Raw genomic sequence first — 11,661 nt, 5'->3', positions numbered from 1 at the left:
TAAAAAGCATCCAAAATGCAGCAAAATAGATAACAAGATAAGGAAACTTAAAAAGCCAGAGATGTGGAGAATAAAATGAGAAGACCCCGCATATATCCAATAGAAGTTACAAATAAAGAAAATAAAGGAGAGGAAATACTTGGAGAAATAATGAGTGAAATGTTAAACATTTGATTTTTCAAATTGAAGTCTCCTAGCCAAACGAAAATAACAACACATCTCACCTAAACACATTGAAGTAGAATTATACATCAAAGTCAAAGAGAAAAATCTTAAAGTTACCAGAGATGATAAAGCTTATCTTACAAAGGCATGGCTATTATTAGACTTAGCAGACTTCTAATGAGCAACAGTAGATGCCAGACTATGGACTCTCACCTCCCAAATGCTGAGGAACAGTAACAGAATCAAACACTTTTACACTCTCCCTCAAGACATTTCCAGACATAACAAAGATTAAGTACTTTGGGAGGCCAAGGTGGGTGGGTCACTTGAGCTCTGGAGTTTCAGACCAGCCTGGGCAATGTGGCAAAACCCTGTCTCTACAAAAAAATACGAAAAATCAGCCAGGCATGGTAGCATGCTTTTGTAATCTCACCTACTTGGGGGCTGAGGCAGGAGGATGGCTTAAGCCCAAAAGGTAGAGGCTGCAGTGAGCCGTGCTCGCACCACTGCACTCCAGTCTGTGCCCTGTATGACAAAATGAGACCCTAGCTGGAAAAAAAAAAAAAAATTGAGTTTATTTTTTAAAAAGGATTTTTTTTTGCATCACAAATTTGTGTGTCATTCTTTCACAGGGACCACACTAATCTTTGTATTGTTCTAATTTTAGTATATGTGCTGCCAAAGTTAGCTTTTTACAGTTTGCTTTTTACAGATTCTTGCTGAAAGAGCTGTTCAATGATATGTTCAGAAAGAAAGAAATTGAACTCCAAAGAAAAAAGTGGAAGCCAAGTGCAATTGTGAGCAAAGGAACTAGTAAACATATTGGTAAATCTGCTAATAGCTTAAAGAAAATATCACTAGCTGATAATATCTTAGGAATTAAAATAAAAAACCAAAAGAGAAGAAAATATCCAGACAGATGCACACAGTTGTAAAATCATCCTACGATGCAAAAAGTTACTTTAAACAGTATTTCATAAATATATATTCTTTCAACAAGGAGACAAGTAATAAATAGCATCCAATTAAAAGTGTATTCTGGGCCAGGCATGGTGGCTCACACCTGTAATCCCAGCACTTTGGGAGGCTGAGGCGGGCAGATCACCTGAGGTCAGGAGTTCGAGACCAGCCCGGCCAACATGGTGAAACCCTGTCTCTACTAAAAATACAAAAATTAGCCAGGCGTGGTGATACGAACCTGTAATCCCAGCTGCTCTGGAGGCTGAGGCAGAAGAATCACTTCTTCTGGGAGGCAGAGGTTGCAGTGAGCCAAGATCGTGTCACTGCACTCCAGTTTGGCAAACAGAGTAAGACTCCGTCTCAAAAAAAAACACAAAAGTATATTATTTGGCAAAAGCTTGAAGAATGATGTTATTTGATGTTTTAGATTGTCTGGTTTTTATTGCTTTATCCTTTTTTTTTTTTTTTAATGTGGGCTAGATGCAGTGGGTCATGCCTGTAATCACAGCACTTTGGGAGGATGAGGCAGGAGGATCCCTTGAGGCCAGGAGTTTGAGACCAGCTTGGGAAACACAGCGAGACCTGAGCTCCACAGAAAATTTAAAAATTAACCAGGTATGGTAGTGTACCCCTGTAGTCCCAGCTATTTAAGAGGCTGATGTGGGAGGATCACTTGTGCCCAGGAGGTTGAGGCTGCAATGAACTGTGCCTACACCACTGCACTCCAGCCTGGGCAACAGAGTGAGACCCTGTCTCAAATAAATAACTAAATAAACAAGTAGGCTGAGTGCAGTGGCTCACACCTGTAATCCTAGCACTTTGGGAGGCCGAGGCAGGTGGATCATCTGAGGTCAAGAGTTTGAGACCAGCCTGGCCAACATGGTAAAACCCCACCTCTACTAAAAAATACAAAAATTAGCCAGGCATGGTGGCACATGCCTGTAGTCCCAGCTACTTGGGAGGCTGAGGCAGGAGAATCGCTTGAACCCAGGAGGCAGAGGTTGCAGTCAGCCAAGATTGCGCCATTGCACTCCAGCCTGGGTGACAGAGCAAGACTCCATCTCAAAAACAAACAAAAAAAACAAGTAAATAAAATGTGGCAGTCAAAGGACAGTAGCTAAGAACACCCACCAAGTATTGAGCACAAAGACAAATCACACAAGCTATTTTACTCAGTTTTCTTGTCACTAATGTGGGGGATTAGAGACATTTTAACAGGATTGCCATGAGGACTGAATGGGATTATCCATGTGAAAGTGCAGTCTATAGCACAGTAGCCTGAATTGATTAAAAAAACAGTGTCTTTGGGATGTCAATGATTATGGGGGTGGAAGTGAGGGAGGGACATTCAATAATTCTGAACAGAAATAATCATGGCTGCTCAGTAGTGCAAGGGAGAGCTACTTCAGCTCAGACCCCACCAGGGTATGATTTTTCTTTCCAAAGGAATTTTCCTTTCTTTTTCTTTTTTTCTTTTTTTGAAGCAGGGTCTTACTTTGTCACCCAGGCTGTAGTGCATTGGCACGATCTCAGCTCAATGTAGCCTCAACTTCCTGGGCTCCAGTGATCCTCCCTCCCCAGCTTCTCAAGTAGCTGGAACCACAGGCACACACCAATATGCCAGCGGATTTTTTTTTTTTTTTTTTGAGATGGAGTCTCGCTCTGTTGCCCAGGCTGGAGTGCAGTGGCACAGTCTCGGCTCACTGCAACCTCTGCTTTCCAGGTTCAAGCGATTCTCATGGCTGCCTCCTGAGTGCTGCCTCCCAAAGTGCTGCCTCCCAGACTGCTGGAATTACAGGCATGAGCCATCATTCCCTGCAGAAAGGAATTTTGCTTTTTTTTTTTTTTTTAGAGACAAGGTCTCACTCTGTTGCCCAGGCTGGACTCAAACTCCTGGGCTCAAGGATCCTCCCACCTCATCTTCTTGCACTCAGCCAGAGGAATTTGAGAAGTACACAAAGCACTCAGATTAGATGACCCAAGCCTAGAGATATGAGTAAGTTGGAGGAAGGAAGGAAAACGTATTTTTATCCACCTCATAGGGTTATTACGAGGACACAGTAAACATAATGTTAGCTATTATTATTATTAGAATGGAGTAAATATTGCATTGTTTGAGAAAAACAAAACTAAGTATATATGAAAGGCACAAATGTCCACTTACAGAACTTTAAAAAATCTTTTTTTATCTTTTGAGACAGAGTCTCACTCTGTCACCCAGGCTGGAGTGCAGTAGCGTGATCTTGGCTCACTGCAACCTCCACCTCCCAGGGTTCAAGCAATTTTTATGCCTCAGCCTCCCTAGTACCTGGGATTACAGGCACACGCCACCATGCCCGGCTAATTTTTTGTATTTTTAGTAGAGACGGGGTTTCACCATGTTGGCCAGGCTGGTCTCAAACTCCTGACCTCAAAGTGATCTACCCAGCTTGGCCTCCCAAAGTGCTGGGGTTACAGGTGTGAGCCACCGCACCCGGCCTAGAACTTTTTTAAAGCAGGTAAAATCCTCTCAAAATTACCAGAAGAAAAAAAAATCTGAAGAACACATACTTTACTGAAAGACAGAAAACAATATATGCCAAGCAAACGTAATAATAGAAAACAAAACAGACAGAATTAAAGTCACATCTAACAATCACAATTATGTGAATGAAATAAACTAAGTTATTGAAAGAAAAATATTTAAGTTGGTCCAAAAACAGAATCAGACTATAAGACCCATATCTAAAATCAGAAATCAATAAAACTCAATGTGGTTGACAGTGGGGCAAACAAGTCCTTAAATCCAGTGTTGGTTGGAGTAAAATTTCCAGAAGACAGTTAGGTAACTGTACTATAAAATGGACACACCATTGTATTGAACTAGTCCACTTCTAGAAATTACCGTGAGGACAAAATTGCACAAAAGCAGAACACAGGATGTTTTTCACATGTAGTTTACAGTATCAAACAATGCAAACAACTGAAATGGCCAACAATAGAAGAAGGGTTGCATAAATCATGGTTTGTAAATATTACAAATAGCTGTTGATCATTAACAATCATGGTGTTAGTCTATGGTTATTGACTTGGAAATCTACCCATTGCATATTTTCAGTAAAAGTAGCAATTACAGAATAACATATAAATTATCATCTCATGTATGTGAAACTATATTCATATACCTGTAGGTATATGTACTGCATAAAGATGTCTAAAGGATATTCACCAAAATTGGTATGGATGCTATGGGCAGTGGGATTTTGGTGGTGACTTTTATTTCCTTCTTATGTTGGGTAAAAAACACTGGTCATGGGAAACCCATTTTTCTGTATGTGTCTAAAAATGCATAAGCCTTTAAAATGACTTGATCAGCCTCCGAAGATCCCATATGTCTGTGTGCTTCGTTCGTCATTCTCTTAAAGATAAGCTTTAAAGAGGGGAACACAACTGGCAGCTATCAGGAGAGCCATGCCCTGACTGGCTTCCTGCTTGAAATGACCAACATGGGCTAGTTACGTAGATCCAGGACCATGTCATCTCTAGGGCAGGATTGAAAGCCACTCTTAGGACTAGAATGGAAGAGTCACTGAATATAGGCCCTTCTCTGCTTATATAGTTATGTACATTTGTTTGTTTGTTTGCTTGTTTGTTTAATCTGCCAACCCCATTCCCAGAGCACCTGGTTTGGGATGATGGCATTCATTCCTTTTTTTTTTTTTTTTTTTTTTTTTGAGATGGAATCTCGCTCTGTGGCCCAGGCTGGAGTGCAGTGGTGCAATCTCGGCTGACTGCAACCTCCGCCTCTTGGGTTCAAGCAGTTCTGTCTCAGCCTCCCGAGTAGCTGGGATTACAGGCACGTGCCACCACGTCTGGCTAATGTTTCTATTTTTAGTGGAGATGGGGTTTCACCACATTGGTCAGACTAGTTTCGAACTCCTGACCTTAGGTGATCCACCTGCCTTGGCCTCCCAAAGTGCTGGGATTATAGGTGCGAGCCACAGCATCTGACCATGGTATGTATGTACTTATTTATGTAGAATTTTTCCAGCTGGGCATGGTGGCTCACGCCTGTAATCCCAGCACTTAAGGAGGCTGAGGTAGGCAGATCATGAGGTCAGGAGTTCGAGACCAGTCTGACCAACAAGGTGAAACCCCATCTCTACTAAAAATACAAAGCCGGGCGTGGTGGCTCACACCTGTAATCCCAGCACTTTGGGAGGCTGAGGCGGGCGGATCACCTGAGGTCGGGAGTTCGAGACCATGCTGACCAAACATGGAGTAACCCCGTCTCTACTAAAAATACAAAATTAGCTAGGCGTGGTGGTGCATGCCTGTAATCCCAGCTACTTGGGAGGCTAAGGCAGGAGAATCACTTGAACCCAGGAGGCAGAGGTTGCAGTGAGCCAAAATCACACCATTGAGCTCCAGCCTGGGCAACAAGAGCGAAACTCCATCTCAAAAACAAAAAACAAAAAATCAACAAAAAAAAATTACCCAGGCTTAGTGGCACACGCCTGTAATCCCAGCTACTCGGGAGGCGAGGCAGGAGAATCGCTTGAACCCAGGAGGCGGAGGTTGCACTGAGCCGAGATCATGCCACTGCACTCCAGCTTGGGCCACAGAGCAAGACTCTGTCTCAAAAAAAAAAAAAAAAAAAAAAAAAAAAATTTCCATAGCTTCCATAATGTCTATGATAGAGCAAGTATGAAAATTTCTTAGCTGTGTGCAGTGGCTCACACCTGTAATCCCAGCACTTTGGGAGGCTGAGGCAGGCTGATCACGAGGTCAGAAGTTCAAGACCAGCCTGACCAACATAGTGAAACCCCATCTCTACTGAAAATACAAAAAAATTAGCTGGGCATGGTGATGTGTGCCTGTGGTCCCAGTTACTGGAGGCTGAGATAGGAGAATCACTTAAACCCGGGAGGTGGAGGTTGCAGTGAGCCAAGATCATACCACTGCACTCCAGCTTGGGCAACAGAGTGAGACTTCGTCTAAAAAAAAAAAAAAAAAAAGGGAAAAAATGAAAATTTCCCCAAATTAGAAAGCTACAGTGACTAATTTCTGGGACTTCCTGGGGCTGCTCTCTGAATTGGGCAGCTGCACTGGGTGGCTGTCTGGCTGCTGAGAGTTCTTGCAGTACTGGCCCTGTCTGCAGCAGTGAGACAGAGTGAACCATGGAGGAGCCTCCTAATGCTTTCACTTATTGTTTGCCCTTTTTTTTTTTTTTTTTTTTGTAAAGTATCAATTGCTTTTGTAAAAACAAAGCTATTTTTTAAAGGACAGAGTGGTCAGCAGTGTCTGAGTATGATAAGGACTGAGTCGGGTCCAGTGGACTGAGCAACAGGGAAGTAGTGAGTGACCTAGTCAAGAATAGTATCTGTGTGGTGGTGGTGGCGGGGGTGGCTTTAAGAGAGTGAGGGAAGTGAGGAAGTGGAGAGAGAGAGTGAGTTTGGACAATTATTTCTGGAAGTCTGGCCGAGAAAAGAAGGCATGAGATACAGCAAGGGGTGCCTAAAGGGAGGAAGGGGGAGGCAAAAAGAGGTACTAATTTTTTGTTTGTTTGTTTCATTTGTGTTTGTTTTTACTATTGAAAAGGAACTAGTAGATAAGTGGATGATTCAGCAGAGAGAGAGATGACTCCCTAACAAGGAATCTCTAGAAAGGTGGAAGATGGTAAGAACCAGAGCACCGCAGAAGTTAGCCTTCAACAGAATGACAAGCCTTGTAACTGGAAGGAAGGAGGAAAGGCCACATACAGATCAAATGGAGGGCTCTCTTTCCAATGAGAATAGACATTGAAATAAAGAGGGCCCTTAGCCGGGTGTGGTGGCTCACACCAGTAATCCCAGCACTTTGGGAGGCTAAGGCAGGAGGATCACTTGAGCCTAGGAGTTTTGAGACCAGTCTGGGCAACATAGGGAGACATTCTCTCTACAAAATAAATAAATAAATAAATAAGGCCCTGCAGGGGCTGGTGCTATTATTATTATTATTTTTTTTTTTTTGAGACGGAGTCTCGCTCTGTCGCCCAGGCTGGAGTGCAGTGGCCGGATCTCAGCTCACTGCAAGCTCCGCCTCCTGGGTTCACGCCATTCTCCCGCCACAGCCTCCCGAGTAGCTGGGACCACAGGCGCCCGCCACCTCGCCCGGCTAATTTTTTGTATTTTTTAGTAGAGACGGGGTTTCACTCGATCTCCTGACCTCGTGATCCGCCCATCTCGGCCTCCCAAAGTGCTGGGATTACAGGCTTGAGCCACCGCGCCCGGCCACTATTATTTTTAAAAGGAGGGTATAGCTTTTACCACATAGTATTGAACTAGGTGCGCTCACCCTGTTTGCCCTGAAATGGAAAAGCTGTCTGGGATAGAAACATTTATTATCTTGACTGTGGTGGTTTCACCAGCATAAGTGCATGTGAAAACTCATCAGACTGTACCCTTTAAGTAAGACAATTTATTGTACAACAATTATACCTCAATAAAGCTGGCTGTTATTGTAGGGAGGATTGTTTTGTTTTATTTTGTTGGGTTTTTTTCTTACTTTTTTTTTTTTTTAAGCTGGCATGCCTCAGTCAACAGGGGGCATTGTTGTGCATGCCAACATGGGAAAGTGGTTTTCCTACCTGAATTTCAATTCTACAGTCCTTCTGGCCAGGCGCGGTGGTTCATACCTGTAATTCCAGCACTTTGGGAGGCTGAGGCAGTCGGATCACCTGAGGTTAACTCAGAATACAAAATTAGCCAGGTGTAGTGGTGCATGCCTGTAGTCCCAACTACTCTGGAGGCTGAGGCAGGAGAATCGCTTGAACCCAGGTGGCAGATTGCAGTGAATTGAGATCGTGTTATTGCACTCCAGCCTGGGCGACAAGAGCAAAACTCAGTCTCAAAAAACTAACTAACTAAAATAAAATAAAATAAATTATATGGTCCTGTTTTTCCTGGGCTTTTCTCAGATGACAGAGCTCTTATTTATAGGCACTAAAAGAAGGTAATTAAATAATTATAGGCATGACAATAAAAGGAAATGGATGTGCAGAGGTCTGCTGAAATACTCTTGATGCCTGAGTAGCAAGTGCTTTAAAAACTCAGTCAGACAAAGGAGGAGATTGCAGGACAAAATCATTTCTTCACAGTCATGTGGAAACCATACATGAGATTCTCTGGTGGTAAAGACTGCAGTTGCTGTCTTCCAGAGAGCAGGGTTTTGTCACGCACTTTTTTTTTTTTTTTGAGATGGAGTCTCACTCTGTCGCCCAGGCTGGAGTGCAGTGGCATGACCTTGACTCACTGCAATGTCCACCTCCCGGGTTCAAGCTATTCTCCTGCCTCAGCCTCCTGAGTAGCTGAGATTACAGGTGTGGGCCACCATGCCTGGCTAATTTTTGTATTTTTAGTAGAGATGGGGTTTTACCATGTCCCCCAGGCTGTTTGGCCTGAAGTGATTCTCCCACCTTGGCTTCCCAAAGTGCTGGGATTACAGACGTGAGCCACTGTGCCTAGCCTGTGTTCTCATCTGGAAAATCCAACTGATAGCCTTTGCCTTACAAGTGTTAAATCAAGTTTAGCGTAAAGCTGCCTCCTTACATATCTTAAGTTCAGCCTAAAGGTTTCTCTGTACATCCTGAACTATAACCTAAACAGAGCTGTATACAGGCTGTAGTCTACTTTTGTGTCAATCACCGAGTTTTGGCCAGTCAAGGGTGGCCAACTGTTCAAACCGTGTTCAAATAAGGCAAACACCGAACTGTAACCAATCCAGCTGTTTCTGTTCCTCACTTCTTTTTTCTGTGTGTCATTTTCCTTTTTCTGCCCATAAGTCTTCCACCATGTGGCTGCGCTGGAGTCTCTGAGCCTACTCTGGCTCTGGAGGCTGCCGATTCACAAATTGTTCTTTGCTCAATAAAACTCTTTTAAATTTAATTTGGCTACAGTTTTTCTTTTAACATCTGTTTCTCAGAATAAAAGTGAAAGATTCCAATGAAAACATTGAAAAAGTAAAAAGAGCTATGAATGTGACATCTTAATGCAACTGCAACAATTTGGCAACACAATTGGTAATCCAGGGTTGCCTGGTTTGTGAAAAGGTACACATCCCCTGGGCCTCTGCCTCTTCCTGATACTTATGGCCAGTTCTGTTGATAGAGTACACTTGTCAGTGACTCCTTCCTCCCATCCAAGCCTCCTTCCACCATACCTATCATAACAATACCATAAAGTAAACATTATTAGTCCCCTCTTACAGTTGTGTAAAAAGTGGTACAGAGAGGTTAAGTGTCTTCTTTACAAGCAGAGCTGGGATCTGACCCCAGAACTCCAACACTAATGTCTGGTCTCCTATGTTTCTCTGTTATCTTTTGAAACACCAGTGTCTTGGCCGGGTGAGGGTGTGAGCACCTATAATCCCAGCACTTTGGGAGGCCGAGGTGGGCAGATCGCTTGAGCCCAGGAGTTCAAGACCAGCTTGAGCAACATGGCAAAACCCCATATGTACTAAAAATACAAAAATTACCCAGCTATGGTAGTACTCACCTGTAGTCCTAGCTACTCAGCAGGTTGAGGTGGGAGGATAGCTTGAACCCAGGAGACGACGGAGGTTGCAGTGAGCCATGATTGCACCACTGTACTCTATCCTGGGAAACACAGAGAGACCTTATTTCAAAAAAAACAAACAACAAAATATTAGTGTCTCTAATACAGTAGTCTCCAGCCACAAATGACTATTTGCATTTAAATTAATTAAAATTAAACTGGGCCAGTGTGGCGGCTCATGCCTAAAATCCTAGCACTTTGGGAGGCCGAAGTGGGCAGATCACTTGAGGTCAGGAGTTCAAGACCAGCCTGGCCAATATGGTGAAACCCCATCTCTACTAAAAATACAAAAAAGCCAGGTATGGTGGCATGCACCTGTCATTTCAGCTGATTAGGGAGGCTGAGGCACGAGAACTGCTTGAACCTGGGAAGCAGAGGTTGCAGTGAGTCAAGGTCACGCCACTGTACTCTAGCCTGTGCAACAGATCGAGACTCCATCTCAAACAAACAAATAAATAAAAATTAAACTGAATAAAAACATCCTCGCTTTCCACATTTTAAGTGTTCAGTACCCATGTGTGGCTACTCTATCAGATAGCATGGATATAGAACATTTCCATCATTGCAAAAAGTTGAAATGAACAGCGTTACTGGCACACTACTGTATGCATCAGTAAGACATAGTCAGACCGATGAAATATTTACTTTTACCTGATTCTGCCCCTCTTTTATCTTTATTGTCTAATTCTGAATGTTCTCTCTAGTCCCCCGTTCAGTCTTCTACCTAAATGCATGCCTGGAGCTGGCCCGCTGGGTCTGCAGGGCACCCGGCACACAGAGCAGACACTGAGATTTTGATGACAAAGATTGATGCTGGCACTTTGCCTGAGCCCAGGAGACAGCAGCTCTAAAGCAGTCTGCAGCAACAGCACCAGGGTGGGAAGTGAACACCCTCTTTCTGCACATCTGCTGTTTGTTCACCCACTCTGTCAGAAGTAGACAGAAGGCAGAAAGGAAAAAGGAAAGAAGTGAAGTGAGGAGAACGAGAGGAGTGGGGCTAAAGACATCAAAATTTGGTGATTGAATTGTCTTCTAGCTCTTCCAGGCAAAAAAGCTTATCCTCTAAAACCATTAAGGAGCTTTCATTTGCCATTCCTACAATGGGAGGAATTTCATAATCACTCAGTCTCTTAAAGCACTCAGCAAACATGGATTTAAATGATCCTGGGCCTAATGATATATGTTAAACATCCACATCCTCCTGATGAAGACCCTAGTATAAGTGTTGAAAAAAATCAAGTGTTACCAAAAAAAAAAAAAAGCCATGAATGAACTGTCTCCTCACCTAGTCCTGTCAACATGTACTCCTTCTGTCTTCATGCTATCCTGAATATTTAGAAGCCCCTGCTTTGATACTCACCCTTCGTAAGGAGTCCTTTATGCCCAGGGAAGTTACATGAGGACCCATGGAGGTTTTAGCACTCTTTCTGACATCTGGGCTACAAACTGTCCAACCCATCTAAATGTAACAACAGTTTTACCCACATTGCTTTTCTGGCTAAGTTTCTCTAGCTCTTTGTGTAATTTAGGAAGTAGCATCTTTAGAACATTATAAAACACTCCTTAAGTAATGTGTAGGTGCTCTTTTGCAAGGCCCTGCCTCGCTCATGTGAGTATTATTTTAAAATACTGCCTCTGGATTCCTGGTCTTCAGTTTGAAATTTTTGTAGCTGCTTCAGCACTTCCTTCCCAGAGAGAGCTTGTGGCCTTGCTCCAAACAACACCACACGACTTCCGCTAAGTATCCGGTTTTGTTTTGGTTTCCTACAACTGAGCTGTCACTCTCTGAGTTGCTGTTTGCAGAGCCCGCTGGGAGGAAGACAGGAATGGGCCCCTGCGGCACCATGCACAGGGCCAAGGAGCTTGGAAACCACTTGGAGGAGCAGCTGGGTGAGAAGTGGCAGGCCGCTCTGGGACTCCTCTCTCAGCCTATGAGGACATAGATGACATCGGAAACCTGTGC

The 11,661-nt window shown here is 43.5% G+C and overlaps 1 non-coding gene across 1 annotated transcript; it reads right to left on the bottom strand.

Moving 5' to 3' along the window:
* Window positions 1–752: 752 nt before the first annotated feature.
* Window positions 753–856, bottom strand: LOC126960220 (U6 spliceosomal RNA). The gene has a single exon (XR_007727795.1). It is a non-coding gene; the product is annotated as a U6 spliceosomal RNA (small nuclear RNA).
* Between the last annotated feature and the right edge of the window lie 10,805 nt (window positions 857–11,661).

This window comes from Macaca thibetana, chromosome 7 (assembly GCF_024542745.1).
Source record: "Macaca thibetana thibetana isolate TM-01 chromosome 7, ASM2454274v1, whole genome shotgun sequence".
NCBI lineage: Eukaryota > Metazoa > Chordata > Mammalia > Primates > Cercopithecidae > Macaca > Macaca thibetana.
Note: the sequence above shows the minus strand (reverse complement) of the source record. Positions and strands in the feature narration are given on the sequence as shown.